The 18,949-nt window shown below is 32.4% G+C and overlaps 1 non-coding gene across 1 annotated transcript; it reads left to right on the forward strand.

Moving 5' to 3' along the window:
• The first annotated feature begins 275 nt into the window (after positions 1–275).
• Positions 276–382, forward strand: LOC128040053 (small nucleolar RNA R71). The gene has a single exon (XR_008194713.1). It is a non-coding gene; the product is annotated as a small nucleolar RNA R71 (small nucleolar RNA).
• The last annotated feature ends 18,567 nt before the right edge of the window (positions 383–18,949 follow it).

Raw genomic sequence — 18,949 nt, forward strand, 5'->3', positions numbered from 1 at the left:
CCTGCGCAGGAACACATAAACCATCAATTTTCTTATTTAATGGTTCTACCTGATTTGATAACATGGTGACTATATCTAGATTGAAAGCATTGGCTGCTCTGTTAGGCTTCATCCTCATGACTTGCCACCGATAATTATTCAATGACATTTCCTCTATAAATTCATTCGCTTCAGGTGTTTTATTATTCAGAGTACCACTGGCGGCTGCATCGATCAATTGCCTAGTTGAGGGGTTTAAACCGTTGTAGAAGGTTTGAACTTGTAGCCATAGAGGTAACCCATGGTGAGAGCACCTTTTCAATAAATCTTTATACCTCTCTCATGCATCATATAGAGTCTCTAAGTCAATCTGCACGAAGAAAGAGATATCATTCCTCAGCTTAGCTACTTTAGCTGGTGGAAAGTACTTAAATAGGAATCTCGATCATTTGGTCTCATGTAGTGATAGAACTTTGTGGTAAGGAATTCAACCACTGTTTAGCTTTGTTCCTTAATGAGAAGGGAAACAACCGTAGGCAAATGGAATCGTCAGAAACGCCATTTATCTTGAACGTATCACAGACTTCCAGAAAATTAGCCAAATAAGTATTTGGATCTTCGTCTTGCAAACCATCAAACTAAATAAACTGTTGGATCGTTTGAATAGTGTTCACCTTCAGTTTGAAGTTATTCGAAGCAATGGCGGGTCTCACAATAATCGATTCAGCCCCAATTAGTGTGAGCTTGGCATAATTGTACATAGTACGAGAGGCAGGATCTGGATTCGCAGCGACTACAGGAGGTAGTTGATTATTTTGATTATCACCCATCTCCTCAGTAATAGTAATAACGTCCTCTTGCTTATCGATTATACTTTGTCGACTCCTCCTTGCTTCTCTACGATTTCTGCGAGCTATATTTTCAATCTCACTATCAAATAATAATGATCCCGATAGGTTTCTTCTAGTCATAAACTAAAGAAACCTGCCAGAAGCAAATGAAAGAAAAATTAGAAAACAAAAATCAAACTAAAAACAAAAAATAAAATACGAAATAAATAAATGGATAAATTAATAAAAATCGAGTGTTCCTAATAGTTTAGTCTCCGACAACGACGCCAAAAACTTGATGGTCACTAAACTAACTATAAATATGACTAAGGCAAGCGCACCTATCGAACAATAGTATAGTTGTGGTGATTAGGGAATATCGTATCCACGAGGACTAAAAGTACTAGTAATTACCATTTTTCTATTATTTAGCCTATAAATTGAAGTAATTATTTTTGTTCTAAAATTACTAAACTAATTTCATTAAGAACACAACAGAGAATAAAATAGGAAAACAATCGAAGGTACCAATGAGAGAGACAATAACAAGGAAAGAATCCACCTAGACTCCACTTATTATTATGAATTTGAATTAAACGATTTATTCACTTGTGTCTTGATCCGTAGAAATTCTGAAATTATGTTAATATCTCTTTCAAGAGTAAGAACAACTGACTCTAGGTTGATTAATTAAAATCTCTTTCTAATTAAAACCCCTATTATCTCATTAACTCGATCTATGGATTTCCCTATTAGATTTGACTCTAATCTGATAGATTTATGTCATCCTATTTCTAGGATTGCATGCAACTCTACTCAATTATGCTAGATCTACTCCTAAACAGTGACTTTTGCTCCACTGATTAAGCACATTAAGCATGAATTAATATCCTGAAAGTACTAAAACATGAAATAAGCATACATAATTGAGAACAAGAATCAAGTATTTATCATATAACTCAGAAATCAAATAATAAGATTCATCATAAGTTTCATCTTCCCTAGGTATCTAAGGAATTTAGTTTATAATTTGGAATAAAATCATCTCAAAGTTAGGATAACAACAAGACATAAAGAAACCCAATAAAACTTCTAAGGAAATTGAATGGAGATCTTCAATCTTGAAGGAGATCTGCTTCTGAGTTGAATCTGATGGCTTTCTTCGAGTCTTTTCTTCGTTCTTCTCTGTATGTCCCCTTAGGTCCTCTTCTAATATGTATTTATAAACTTTAGAATGTTCAGAACCCTAAAAATTGGGTTTTTCTGTGCACAAGAGAAGCAGGGTCCGAAATCGACACAAGCTGGCACATGGGCGTGTGGCCAGCGAGTGTCCAGCCCGTGTGGAAATGCCCAGGCCATGTGGATCCTGAAAACAACTCTTTTTGTTCGATTTTGGCCCATTTTTCACTCCTTTCACTTCTTTATGCTCACCTAAGTATAGAACATGGATTTAAAGGATTAGGAGCATCAAATTCACTAATTTACATGATAAATCATCCAAAAACACGTCAAGAATGGGATTTAAAATATGTTACTTTTATGGCTTATCAGAAGCAATGTAAGATTCTACACTCTTTTTCTAGGATGTTGTGGGTTAGCACGAATATTCATTAATTCCAGAATGAGTTCCATGATAAAGCATGACCGCTATTGCATGAGAATGTTTGTCTGTTAAATGTTAAGTAAGTTATGAGTATTTGCCAACATGATGTTATGAATTTCGTTGTATTGTCTATTTGTTTATAATGAGACATGAGAAGGGGATTATTGGAGGGTTTATACGAAGTTAGGATGGGAGAATGTAGTGATTCTATTAGATACTGTCATACGGTGTTGTTGAGTGCACCTGTGATGTGTGAAGCTCTGGGCCATGTAGAGGGGACACTACGATGTTCGAGCATCAGGGTTAGGACGACGAATGGAGGAATGGTTGGGTTGAAATAGGAAAAGTAAATAAATATCATGCCTAGGACATAGGATCGATCGGAGGTTATACGCCTAAAATAAGCAAGATCATGGCTGAAAGATGCTATGGCATCATGATAAAAATAAGTAAGACCATAGCTGAAAGACGTTATGACATCATGTGAAAACACTCTAGAATGGCTAAATAGGACTAAGACCATGGATGAAAGATGTTATGGCATCTTTTGATAGTCCATTAGGACAGTAAACATGGGGTTATATGGTGTAAGACTATAGCTGAAAGACACTATGAAATCATAGTTAGTCCGATGGGACATTAAATACGAGATAGTCCCCCAGGATAGTAAACACAGAGCAATTTGCCAAGATAGAATGCATGGTAACATCCATTGCGAAAATTAGCTTGGGAAGAAAGAGAAAGACCATAACTCGATTATGGCAGCATGAAGAATCAATCAGTAAGGTGAACTTGAGAGTTTATAAAGTGTAAATTCTTGGCTCAGTGATGGAGGTTGGTAAAGATTGCCGAATGGAGTGGTTTTACGATAGATTAAACTAGATGATGTACTTAACAGAGGACCAAGACTTAAAGTTTTGAGGACAAAATGGGGCAATTAGGGAAGTTATGTCCGTCAAGGTTATATAGGGCTAAGTCACCTAATCTGGCAAAAGAAGGAGTCCGTCGACTAACCTAAGGTGAGAAGTCCACGAGGAAATAGTGAGGATAATTTTTTTTTTTGAAACTTGAGGAAATAAAGGTCAGACAACCAACGACCAACATTAGGACTCCCAAATTTGGATAAGGTGCATTTAGGTCCTTTTTCTGAGAAAACCCTTACTCTGAACTAAATTGATGTATACTATAGATAGAGGAGTAGTCAGTTAACTGTAGGCTACAGGGAAAAAGGGGAACGGAAATGCCTCATTGATATAATCTGCTAAATGCCAGAGTTGACAAGGAGTGGAAAATTCTTTTAAACCTTCAATCTCTTAGCTTTGAATTTTGATATATGTCCGTTATGCAGAATCTCACTAAGTTCTATTGAGCTTATATATGGTCTGCTTAATTGCAGGATAAGGTTGCCATTGTAAATCTAATGGAACGTTGAGCCAAACTTTGCCATCATGAAAGAAAAAAGGTGTGGTAATCGTAACATACGTATAGAGGGGTGCTCCCAAAGGTTATGCCTTAGGGTATTAGCCTAGCCACAAATTCTTTAAGCTTTACAAACAAAAATTGTAAATGAAGTTGTTAAGTAGGAAATTTTTAAAACATGTATTTGCTGGTATAGACTATTGCGTATAGTTAATTTGTTGAAAACTGAATTTAAATAATGTTAGTCAGTTATTCAAAATTTGTATCATCTGGGACCTAGACTTGGAGAGCGGGTCAGGTATTGAGAGTTAAATCATAATCCCCTTTAAAAAAGTTTTAAATATTGATTCATTAACAATTTTAACTTTTGACACTTTTACAATTTGGCCCCTATACATTAATTAATTACTAATTTGTTAAAATTACCAAATCAAAATTCAATTCAATTCTAATATAACACCCGTAAGTATTTATAAAAATATTCACGAGTCTGGTTTACAAAAGATGGGTCCCAAAACTGCATTTTCTGACACCACTGATTTTCGAGCCGTTATAGAGAAAATTTATTCTCAACTATTAAATATATTTTTCCAAAATAACAAATCTACCAGTTTCTAATAACGAAGAGAGAATTTTTGTTTTCTCCCCAAATAAAAGAGAGAGAAAATTATGGTTCTGTGTTTTGATTAAATTGATTTGATCCCACACACGAAACAGTTCGTGGTACAAGCATAGCGGAGAAGATCATTTGGTTGAAAGCTGGGGACAACGAAAGTCCGCTAAACCGAAACTACATATATGAATTCAGTTAGGATTTATTGCTATAAATATCACAAACTGAATCAGTTTTCAAGATTTTAATTTTCCTCTATGCAAGAAAATCGTTTTCAAACCGAATTTTTTCCAACAATCTCTCCTTCAATTAATGTTGTTAGTGTCACACAACAGGTGCCACTGACTATATTGTGCGTCGATTCCTATTACTTAATTAAGCATCCATCGACAATCAAATGGATGCACTCTTAGCAAGTTTCACCTACAAATGTGTAAGGATTTTTCTTTTATTTTGAATAGTAATTCACTAGAACCACAATTTATATTTAATCTTAGCAACAAAATAAGCAAATATTTATCCAATTTGTTGGTTAGATTATGCGTACATTGTTGTATATTCTCAGCCAAGAACATTCAATATCACAATTTTAATTATCTAATGCTTGAAATTTACCTAAACCCTAAACCCTAAACCCATCCCCGATACTAGAATCGAGTTACGAGATGCTATAACAAGTAACAGAACATTTACATGAAATTTTAAATCAAGAATTCATTTAATATTCAATAAATCTCTTACAACCTATAATCCATGCTTTACAAACAAAATCAAGCTTAAAACGAGCTTACGAAAGCTCTAAAATCATCGTGGAAGTAAGAAAGGACTAATTTGAAAACTTAAGAAAAAGTAAGAAAAATATGTAAATAGGGTCACACGACTGTGTGACCAGGCCGTCTGACAGATTGACCCTGTGTGGCAAGGAGTTACATGGCCGTGTGGCTGGGCCATGCACTTGAATAAAGATGTGTGAAACATTAAGAGATCCAATTTCAAAACATACAAGGGCGTATGGTCAGTCGTCTTACAAACTATGAAAGTGTATACAAGTGTTCCATAATTTTCATTGAGCACACAACCGTGTCACCTACCCGTGTGTGGCACACGATCGTGTGTTAGTCCGTGTGCAGTGTATATAACCCCTATGATGCAAACTACAAACCATCTCTTCAAAGTGACCTATAATGCATTTTTAAGCCATAAAAACTTGTTCAATAACATGCCCTAACCATGTCAAAATCTAGCATCGAACTAATTCATGAATTCCTAAACCATTATGTAAACCATTTATATTCATCATACATTTCATATAAAAATAGTCACAAGCTCAAAACTTATCATAACTAACCATTCATATTTACATAACAAAGTACCCAAAATTTATGAGCTCAACCACTCATCATTTCATCAAATTACCATATATTTATGTATACATAAAGATCAACCATTCCAAAAAACATTTATCACTTTGCAAGTATTTAACCATCCTATGTACATGCCACAAATAACCAAGCTTGAACATTCAAAAGTCTACTAAATCGGAAGACGAAAGGTGGGTGCTTCTCGCTGATACGATCGACACATTCCAGAGGTCCAAAATCTACAAAAAAAAGTAGTAATACAAGTAAGTATTATAAATACTTATTAAGCTCACACAATATAAAGAATGACTTACCTTATTCATTTAATAATTACAATTCAATATGCAAAAAATTTCACCAATCATGGCATTCACAATAACATTAACCAAGTGAGATTTGGATCATAACCACATATATAATTTCAAATGGTAAAGAACAATTTCAAGTAAAAAATGTTTCATGTATCAATTTCTAATCATCAGTTTGCTCATATCAACATCATAATTTCCTCATTTCATTTGTATCTTTTGCCAACATCAAATTCATAATTCCATATTTTTCATCTTTTATTTCACCCAATGAAAACTTATAAAAGAACTCGGTATATAGGTGAAAAAATGTTAAATGCCTTTCTGAGCTAATCATAAACATTAGTGTCAGGTTACCCGTTTGGGCTAAACCTTTATCGACACAACAAATAGCCTGCCCAATGCTTTATATACATGTTAGGTTACCCGTCTAAACTAAACCTATAAAATGACATCAAGTTACTCATCCGAGCTAAACTTGTGTCACATGTATCTTTGAGTCCACAACGAATGCTAGAGCTCAGAATCATTGGGAATCAACTCATAACCTCGTGTACAAGACTTTTAATAAGTTCATCGGGGTTAATATCAAAATTTCCATTCAATATTGTTTCACTTCATTCAAATCTAACACCAAGTTCTATATTATTTCATAACCAATCCAAACTTCCAATAACACAAGTATACACATTAAAACATAAATCCATAGCAAATTAAATTTATTTATACTAAATAAACTTATCTGGAAAAACAACAATAAACACGACAGTAGGGACTATTTTGTAATTTTTTCCTTTGTCGTGATTTTCCCGTATCTTGTTCAAATCTTGATCTATAATATAAATTATTTTAATTTAATTACTTAAATATCATATAATAGCCTATTATAAATATATGTAAGCTGAATTTCATCTTTCGGTTATTTCTACAAGTTTTATATTTTATTCAGTTTAGTCCCTAAAATCAAACTTGTCATAACTCCCAAAATTGAACTCCAAACTTTAAACCAACTTCAAATATATTCAATTAAAACCTCATGATATTAAAATTACTGAAATTACATACCAAATTCAAGATATTACCAATTTAGTCCTTATGTTCAAAACTAACAATTTCCACTTTACAAACTAATCCATTTTAATTCCTAAGCTCAAAATCTAACAACTTAACATGCTTCAAATATTAACAATTTTAACATTTTGAAACCATAATTTAAAAAATAACATACGGATTATCTAAAAGGAGTGAAGACAACGACCTAAAAAAACATAAAATTTATGAAAAACAGATCGGTTAAAGCTCACCAAGCAAGTGTCGAATGTTTCTTGAAGCTCAACAATGGCTTCTCCTTCTTCAAATTAATATTTCGGTGATGAAAACAAAATAAAGAGATGGTTACCTTTTTGTTTGTTTTACATATTAACATATAATAATATTTAAGTTATAAATTAACATTATTTTGAAGAAAACCAATACCTAACCGTGCACTCATCTTTGAAGTGGCCAAATTGACATAAATCTCCAACAGTTATTATTTATTATTTATGCATTACAACTAATAGAACTTTATAGAATTAACTTTTACGGTTTTTACGATTTAGTCATTGTACTTTAATTACTAACTGTTTAATAAAATTAACGAACCAAAATTCAATTTCATACTATGACAGGCTCATAAATATTAATAAATAATATTTAATGACTCAATTATTGGAATTCGGGGTTCAAAACCGTTGTTTCTGTTGTCACTAAAAAATAGGTTGTTATAACTCTCCCCCTTAAAAAATTTCATCCTCGAAATTTCTTACCTAAAAAAAGATTAGGGTATTGAGATTTCATAGATTCTACCGTTTCCCACGTAGCTTTCTCAAAACTGTATCTATGCCACAAAACTTTCACTAATGGTACACTTTTGATACGAAGTTCTTATACTTCCCGAGCAAAAAATCTCACTAGTTCTTCACTGTACGACAAAAATGGCTGTAATTAAACCTTGTCAAGATATATCACATGTGAGGGATCTAAATGGTAATGACGCAATATCGATTAATGGAAAACATTATATATCTTACCTAACTCTAGTGGCAAAGCCAATCGATACGCTATGGGTTCGATTATTTCAAAAATCTCATATGGCCCTATAAATCTCGAGTTGAGTTTCCCTTTTCTGCCAATTCGCAACACTTTTCTCTAGGACGAGACTTTTAGAAATAATTTATCCTTAATTTGAAACTCAATATCTTTTCTTTTCAAATAAACATAGGAATTCTATCGATTAGAGGCAGTTTCAGACAATCACGAATAACCCTGATTTTATCATCTATTTCACATATCAATTCAGTCCCAATTAACTTTCTTTCACTCAACTCTGGCTAGTATAACAGAGTTCTGCACTTACGTCCGCATAAGGCCTCAAACAATGCCATTCTAATGCTAGATAATAAATGTTATTATAGGTAAACTCGGCCAACAGTAGATATTTCTCCCAGTTGCCTTCAAACTCGATGACACAACATCGCAACATGTCTTATTGAATTTGAATAACTCATTCTGACTTTTCATCTTTCTGAAGATAAAATGCAGTACTGAAATTCAATTTAGTACCTAGAGACACATGTAATTTACTCTAAAACCTAGAGGTAAACCTCGAATCTCGATCATATATAATAGACAACGGTACACCATCTAATCTCACGAACTCAGAAAAATATAATTCTGCTAACCTCTCAAGTGAATAATCTATTCTAATCGGAATAAAGTACGCAGATTTTGTCAATCTATCCACAACAACCCAAATGCCATCTTTCTTTTTTAGAGTTAATGGTAATCCCAATACAAAATCCATTGTAACTCGCTCTCATTGCCATTCCAGAATCATTATAGGTTGTAATAAACCTAACAGAACCTGGTGCTTGACTTTCACTTGTTTACAAATTAAGCATTTAGTCACAAATTTAGATATTTCATATTTCATTCCCAACCACCAATACATCAATTTCAAATCATTATACATTTTCGTACTACACGGGTGAATCAAATAAGTACTACTGTGAGCTTCGCATAAAATATCTCGTTTCAATGTTGCATCATTTGGTACACACAAACGATCTCTAAAATACAAACTTTTATCGTCACCAACATGGAACTCGGTAGACTGGGAATTTTTAACCAATTCTCACTTCAACTGCAATACAAGATCATTTTTCTACAATTCTCTGACTTGCTATAAAAATGTCGGTTTAACTCTCAATTCGGCCAAAATAGAACCATCGTGATCTAGATTCAATCGGGTATTCATGGCTTTTAGACTAAATAAATATTTTCTGCTTAAAGCATCTGTAACCACGATTGCTTTACTTAGATGATAGTCGATGATCAAATCATAGTTTTTCAACAATTCAAGCCACCAACGTTGTCTCAGATTTAGCTCCTTCTAAGTCATCAAGTATTTTAAAATTTTATGATTAGTGTAAATGTGACATTTTCATTGTATACTTAGTGTCGCCAAATCCTTAAAGCAAAAAAACCATAGCTAACTCAAGTTCATGCTCAGATAATTTCTCTCGTGTGATTTCAACTAACGGGAGCAATAAGCTATAATTTTTCCATCTTACATAAGTACACAACCCAGACTGTTTAGTGAAGCATCGCTGTAAACTACAAATTCTTTCTCAAATTTAAGCTAAGTCAACACTGGAGCTTTAGTCAACATATCTTTCAACTGGTCGAAACTCTTTTGAAACTTTTCAGTCCAAATAAAATGAACATCTTTCTGTAATAGCTTTGTTAACGACAAAGAAATTATCGAAATTTTTTTTACAAAATGTCGATAATAACCTACCAAACCCCAGAAAACTAGGTACCTCTATAACATTTTGTGAAGGTTTCCAATTCCCAATCACAGAAATTTTGTTCAGATCAACTCAAATTCCATTCATAGAAATCACATGCCCTAGAAATCCAACCTTAAATAGCCATAATTCACATTTACTGAATTTAGCATACAACTATTTTTCCCGCAAAGTTTGCAACACAATTCTCAAATTTTGATCATGCTTGATCTCAGGTTTTTAATATATCAAAATATCATCAATGAATACAACCACAAATCTGTCAAAATGTGACTGAAAAACCTTATTCATCAGATCTATAAATGCAGTAGGAGCATTAGTTAAATCGAACGACATCACATCGAATTCAAAATGTCCATATTGATTTCTGAATGTATTTTTCGGTACATCAGGTTCTTTAACTCACAACTAATAATAGCTCGATTGTAAATCAATATTCGAAAACACGATAGCCCCTATCAAGTGCTTAAATAGGTCGTTAATTCGAGGTAACAAATATTTATTCTTGATAGTCATCTTATTCAACCGCCTGTAGTCGATACATAATCTCAAAGTGCCATATTTCTTTTTCATGAATAGAACTGGAGCACTCCATGGTGATACACTTGGTTAAATGAATTCACAGTCTCTTAATTCTTGCAACTGTGTTTTCAACTCTTTTACTTCTGTAGGTGCCTGTAACACCCTTAACCTATCTCCATCGCTAGATTAGGGTTACGGATCATTACAGTACAATTTAGAACATTTAACATCGAAACAAATATTAACATGCAATTTATATATTAACATTAGATAACATAATTTATTTATAGAAAAAATACTTTTGCGGCCTTAAATCAAGCCTAAGAGACCTTAAAAACAGTTTGAGAACAATCAGGGACCAATGCAAAACAAATCAAAAAAATTTGGAAAAACATGAAAATTTGGCAAACAGAGGTCACACAGCCGTGTGGCCAGGCCATGTGACTTAGTCCAAAACGTATGGAAATTCGAACTATGGGACACACGGCCGTGTCCCAGCCCGTGTGTCAAACCATGTAACTCACTGACTTAGGTCACACGACTATGTCGCAGGCCATGTGCTAGGCCGTGTGAAACCTACACCTAAAAATAAAATAACACACAGTCGTGTAGGATGATCGTGTGTGGCACACGACCATGTGACAGCACGTGTCACAGGCCGTGTGCTCCAAAATTAACCCCTAAAACAAGGCAACTCAAGGCCTATACTTGCATTCCAAGACACCCTTCTTCTCGCACATACATGTGACCAAAAACACACCTTAAACACTTACAAAACATCTCATTCAATCATCCTAATTGTTCTAACCAATATGCCATTCAAAGGAACTACAACTCAAACACTGATTCAACATATTTCAAGTCATTTTCATACCTTGAACATATACCATACAAATACACAATTGACATGCATCAATGCTATAAATATGTCCTCTGTTTACCTGACCTTCAAATGACCAAAATACACATATTAACTTAAGCATTTACAAGGCCAAAATAAACAAATACACAAATTTGGCATTAGCCGAAACATATTACCTTACCAAGTAGTAAACTAGCCTATGCATTCAAGCTTTATTCATGCCAAACACACATCACACACTCACCATTTAACACAAAACATATACCAACTTAATATATATATACGCAAGTGTGTTATGCATAGGCTCGAAACAGAACAAACTAACACACAACCCTATACATGTCATTTATAGCCATTAGCCCAACTTATTTAAACGCTACCAAAATAGTCAACAAAGAGTGTGATTGTGCTCCGACGAAGATTCCAACTGATCGAGCTTTCCAATGATCTACAAAATAAAGAAAACAACTATATAAGCAACTAGTGCTTAGTAAGCTCGTATAAAGGAAACTTAAACTTACCAGACATATTAAATTAAACAACCAAACATACTTTCATCATGTCATATGCCAAACTTCCTTTCCTATACACACCACCTCATAAGGTTAGTAAGTATAACATTACATATAAGTTTCAAATAATTCATGGTATATACATAATAAGCATTTAGGCTTTATATATCATCCATCCCATATATCCATTACATATTCTTCTCATTTGAATCCACATAGTTAATAGATAATAAGTGTAACATCTATGAAACATATCATATATTAAGAAATTAATTCTATACATGTTTCATCCATCACATGGTAAATTCTCATCCTTTTCATTTCCTATATGCATATCCATCTTTCCATTTCGTATGAACATTAGTAACATTAAGTTTTTATATATGCCTTTCCATTAACATTTCTTACTCGTTGAACCATATAGAATTACATCGGATAATCTGGAATACTCACACAAAGAGTGCATTTTCATATAACCGTAACATTTCCAATACTGCTCACACGAGCTGTAGTTTGAGATGTTAGCTACACGATGCTGCTCACACAAGCTGTGGAGAATCCACAACAAAAGTAGGACCTCAGCCATCAGTAGGACATTCAGGACCAACACCCGAAACCGTATAATCTTTTATGACATGTCATTTGTATCCTAAGTATTCACAACGTTCAAACGGGACATTTTCACATATCTGATTCTTTAAATTTCAGTATATTGTATCATTTCACACATGCTTCATGAAATACTGATTTTTCAATTTTTCATATCCAAATCTTTCCTTTCATTCCATTGTACCATTCCGTTACACATTAGTGAAGTTCATATTTTTCATATATATACTTTAATTTAATTAGCTTCACGACTTAATCCATTAGATAATTATCCATCTAATTATGCATATCACAAATATTAATTTACTTTCCATCCAAGACAGAAATAAAAATTTAATCCTTATACTGAACTTACTTCAATTAGAACGATTGCTAAAACAGAGTCGACAACTAGTCTAGAACCTTAGTTTTTCCTTGATTTAAATCAAATTGTAGTGTTTCTTGATCTAAATAATAATCTTCATTCAATTAATAAAATTCCAGCACTTAAATAATCACTTTTATTCAACTAAGTCCTTCCATCATAATTTTAGAAAATTACCCCAACATTTTACCTTTTATGCAATTTAGTCACGAATCCAAATTCATGAATTATCCATATTTAATCAAAATACTAGCTAGCCAATTTCATATGATTTATAATCAGCCCATATCCATTATCAATTCCCAATATTTACATGAAGTTTTAATATTTTAACAAATTAATCCCTAAACTTTAAAATTTAACAAAATAAGTTTATTTATCAACCAAGCTTAATATTCTATCAAATAAATGCACAATCACCCAAAAATAATTCATGTAAAGTCCCTATACTTTTAAATATTTTACAAATTAACCCTCGGGCTAGCTAGATTAAGCTAATACGAGCTCAAAAACATAAAAGTTACTAAAAACGGGTTCAAAAATCTTACCATGCAAGAGAAATCAACCTTGGCCGAAGCTTTTCCCCACCTATCCATGGCTATTCAGTTTTGAAAAGAAAGAATGAAGAAGATGACCACTTTTGGTTAGGTTTATTTTAGTTTTAATTATTTAATTACTAATGTAACCTTTAAAATTCATTAAATTTACCATGCAACCTATCCATTAATATCCACTAACTTTAAATATGGTCTAATTACCATTCAAGTCCATTAGTTTATCTTTTTAAAGCTTTTTGATCCATTTGATTAATGGAATTTAACTTTTACACCTTTTACGATTTAGTCCTTTTCGTTTAATCAACTATTTAAACGTTAAAATTTCTTAACCAAAATTTAATATACCTATATAATCAATCCATAAGTATTTACTAGAAATATTTACTAAAAATATTTATGGGCTTGATTTATAGAAACGAGGTCCCGAAACCTCATTTTATAAAACCAGTTGACTTTAGGGACACACCACTTAAACTTAGTTATTCTTTCAAATAACATAAATTACCAAATTAAAATTTATTATAATACTATATTTGAATCATAAATATTATATATTTAATAATAATATTTACGAACTCACTCATCAGATTTGTGGCCCCAAAACCACTATTTCTTACACCACTGAAAAACGGGTTGTTACGGTGTCATTCTCTACAATGTGAAAGATATTAGAGCAGTTCCTAGAACTAAATCTATCACAAACTTGGCTTCTCTTTCAGACGGTAACCCAGGTAACTTTTCTAATGTCATTTTATAGGTTTGGCCTAGACAGCTAACCTTACATGTATATAAATCCCTAGTCAGGCTATTTGTTGTGTCAATAAAGGTTTAGCCCAGATGGGTAACCTAACACTAGTGTTTATGATTAGCTCGGACAAGCATTTGATATTATTTTCACCTGTGTACTGAGTTCCTTTATAAGTTTTCCTCTGGTAAAATAAAAGATAAAAATTGTGAAATTATGAATTTGATGTTGGCAAAATATACAAATGAAATGTGGAAATTATGATGTTGATATGAGAAAAGTGATGATTAGAAATTGATACATGAACATTTTTTACTTGAAATTGTACTTTACCATTTGAAATTATATATGTGGTTATGATCCAAATCACGTCTGGTTGATGTTATTGTGAATGTCATGATAGGTGAAATTGTTTGCATATTGAATTGTAATTGTTAAATGAATAAGGTAAGTCATTTTTAATATTGTATGAGCTTACTAAGTATTTATAATACTTACATGTATTACTACTTTCTCTGTAGATGTTGGATGGACAAAACATGTCAATCGGATCAGCGAGAAGCACACACCTTTTGTCTTCCGATTCGGTGGACTTTTGAATGTTCAAGCTTGGTTATTTGTGGCATATACATAGGATGGTTAAATACTTTCAAAGTGATGAATGTGTTTTGGCATGGTTGATCTTTACTTTCAAAGTGATGAATGTGTTTTGGCATGGTTGATCTTTATGTATACATAAACATATGGTAATTTGACGAAACGATGAATGATTGAGCTCATTAATTTTGGGTACTTTGTTACGTACATATGAATGGTTAGTTTTGATAAGTTTTGAGCTTCTGGCTATTTTGGTATGAAATGGATGAGGATCATAAAATGGTACTTATTAATTCTTGTACATGTTGTGTTTTAGTTCCAAATTTGGCATAATGTTTTAGGTATTGATGAATTAGTTGGATGATAGATTTTGACATGGTTAGGGCATGTTTTTGAACAAGTTTTTATGGCTTAGAAATGCATTATAGGTCAATTTGAAGAGATCGTTTGTACTTTACATATTAGGGGTTATATACACCACACATGGGCTAACACACGACTGTTTGTCACACACGGATAGGTGACATGGTCATGTGCTCAACGAAAATTATGGAACACTTGTACACACAGTCATAGTTTGTAACACAGGCTGACCACACGCACATGTATGTTTTGAAATTGGATCTCTTATTGTGCCACATGGCCATGTAACTCCTTGTCACACGGGTTCAACCTGTCACATGACCGCGTGAGATGATTTTAGAGCTTTCGTAATCCCGTTTTAAGCTCGATTTTGTTTGTAAAGCATGAATTGTATGTTGTAAGATATTTATTGAATATTAAATTAATTCTTGATTTAAAATTTTATGTAAATGTTTCGTTACTTGTTGTACCATCCCATAACTCGATTCTGGTGTTAGAGATGAGATAGGGGTGTTACAACTAAGTCTAACTCAAAGAGGTCTAAAATTACACTCAGTATGTTTGGTTTGGAATTGAGTTGTAATGGAATGTTATTATGTGATAACAGAATTGAGTTGAAATTGAATTGACTAAGTGTTACAATAGTTTGGTTGAGTGGAATGGAATGAGTATCTATGTTCAGTTTAAAGGAACAAATATTGTAATAGCATAAGAAAAAAAAACTCAAACAACTAACATACCATTTATAATTTTTTCTAAGTTAAGCTATACTTAAGGTCACTAAATTATTAGTAAGTTTACATTTTGGTTCCTTAACTAAAAAAGTTACAAAATAGTCATTGAACTTCAAATATTTTCATTTAAGCCATTAGACTATTAATTCTTTTTCTTAAAAAAATTCGCCCGACCAAATTTAAGTGACAATTCAACGATTGGTAATGTAGAACAATACCAATCGATGAGTAGAAAAACATATCTCATATCCAAGCTCATCTAATGATCGATGTCAAAAATAGGAGAAAAAAACTGTTTGGACTTTGGTTTGCAGATTCATGACATTCAAACCTATTTCATGAAAAAGAAAACTAAATTGTAGAAGAGGAGTGGAAGTTTACCCTTTCGATTGGTACCAAAAGTGAGAACATAGAAGGTCATACAACAGTGATTTTAATATCCTAATAACTTAAATGAAACATTTGAATAGTTTAGTGACTATTTTTATAACTTTCTGAAGTTGAGTGACCAAAATGTACACTTACTAATATTTCATTGACCTTGGATGTAGTTTACCCTTTTCTTTTAACACAAAGTATCTAAAAATGTTAAAAATCTCAAACGACTAATATACTTGTTTTAAAATATATATTTAAAAATATCCAAAAAAATATTAAAATGCTCAAATCACTAATATATCATTTGATAGTTTTTTTTTAATAAAATAGGAAGGCATAGCCCTAGAAAAATAAAAAATATATATAAATTACATTCAAACATAAAAGACTCCAAGCTTATCATTGTCAAGGGTCAACTCAACTTCAACCAGTGGAGCATTCAAAATGCAGAAAGTGACAAACTTTGATATCAAAATTTTGAAAAGCACATCAGCAACTTCATTTGCTTCCCAATAAACATGGAGCAAATTAAAATTCTAAAAACTAATACATAAAGCCATGATGTTTTCAATCAATGTCTGAGACTCCCCCATTTGAAGTAATCATATCAAGATGTTTTCAATCAATGTCTGAGACTCCCCCATTTGAAGTAATCATATCAACAATCTCTTTACAGTCACAATTAACCTCCACCTTGGTAAAACCACAATCCTTAGCAGGTTTTAGTCCATCATATAATTCCCATAATTCAGCTTCCATTGCTGAAGATGACCATAGTCAGTATGAAAAACCTATTAGCCAATGCCTCATTTCATCTCGGATCAATCCAATAACTAAGGCGAAACCATCCTTATTACTACATCAGGCTACATTGAGCTTGACCCAACCCTCCTTAGGTGGTAATCAACCAATGTAACTCACACAACTTGTGTTACCATGTAGAAATTTGATACAAGATTTTTTTAATATTTTGGACCCAACAAACAATAGACTAAATAAATTGCTTAGTATAACAACTCACATTCTCAAAAATAAATTTATTCTGTTGCTTCCGGAGTAACCAAAAACTACACCAAATAAGATCTTTCAATCCAAAACCTCCCTATTAAACATTAGATTGCAGCTTAAATTACCATTAACCCAATTAGATAAAGAAAAGGGAAAAAAACTTGGTGCTCTCAATTTCACAATCATAGACATGATTATATTATATTCAACTAGTTTAGTTGTTGTTTAATAGGTATTTATATAGATCTTCATTATGTTAGCAAGTCTCGAAATATCTATGTAATTGAGATATGTATAGGTTATTTTAATGTTTTTGAGAGCACTTAATTTGTTCAATTGAGGAATATTATTTGTAAGAGTGCAATTGATTGTCAAATATTTGTCTTGTGGTTTTACATGCTAAGTTTATAGTGGTGAACTTAATGGTGAGAGTACCAGCCTTCTTGGATACAAAAATGAGGAAACTATCACAGGGGTATGATAGATTTAGGTTCACTTGTTGTAAGCATTGAAGATAATGGATATTTCTCATTGAGTTAGGCTCCGTAGACATAGGAAACCGAATTGCGTAAACAAACTTTGTTGTTCCCTACTTTATTCTTTGTTTCGTAGTGGTTGAAGAAGTGCCCACCTCTGTAAGCACTTCTTCTATGTCTTAGCTTGTGCTTGATATTGTTTTCAAGTCAACAATTTTCACATACAAAAAGTGTCAACCTTTTGTGGCATTATAACGCCTTAAAAACTTCAATGGTTGAAAATTTGTGAAGTATCGAAAAATTTGTGACGTTCTGAGATATTATATCGAGAGGTTTTCCAAGAATGGATGCCGACTTATTTCCATAAATTAATATAAGTGATTTTTCATTAATAATTTAGATTTAGTTAGTTGAAATTGAGGAATTAGTAAATTAGGCTATGAACTATTTTGTAATAAACGGAAACTTTAGTGGTCAAATGTCTAAGAAATAAATTCATGATTTAGGAAATAAGAAATAGGCATATGTGTTAAATATCATAGAGACTAAATAGCTAATTTCACCTTAGATGAATTAGAGGGAGAGTTAGTTATTTCCCACTCAAATTCATGCCAAAGCTAGAGAAAACTACCGAGCAATTTTTCTCTTTATTTTCTCTTCAATCTTGGAGCAAAATCAAGCAATCAAGGAAGATAAGTTAGATTTCTAGTGATTTTTCATCTAATTAAGAGAATTTTTAGATTTGATTTTTTTATGGCAGAAAAAAAATTCTTTTTTTCTCTTTTCACGCTAACTTCTTTATGTAATAAAGGAAAATTTTGGTGGTCAAATGTTTAAGGATTAAATTATGATTTTAGAAATAAGAGAGGGGTTTATGTGTGAAATATCCAAGAGATAAATTAGAGAGAGAGTTAGTTCTTTCCCACTCAAATTCACACCAAAGCTAAAGAAAACTACTAAGGAATTTTTTTCTCTCAATTTTCTCTTTAATCTTAGAGCAAAATCATGCCATCAAGGAAGGTAAGTTAGATTTCTAGTGATTTCTTCATCAAATCAAGAGAGTTTATAGATAGTTGAACAAGATTTTATTTTATCTCTTTTTTACACCACATTCTTTTAGAAAGAGAGTGTGTGTTGATTTTTGTAATTTCTTGATGAATTTTGAGGCAAGCTTGTGTTAATGTGATACAAAAGACATCGAAGCTATACAACATATTGTCTTAGATATGATGATCATTCGGGACCCTTGGAGCTTTTT

The sequence above is a fragment of the Gossypium raimondii genome, chromosome 3, assembly GCF_025698545.1.
Source record: "Gossypium raimondii isolate GPD5lz chromosome 3, ASM2569854v1, whole genome shotgun sequence".
NCBI lineage: Eukaryota > Viridiplantae > Streptophyta > Magnoliopsida > Malvales > Malvaceae > Gossypium > Gossypium raimondii.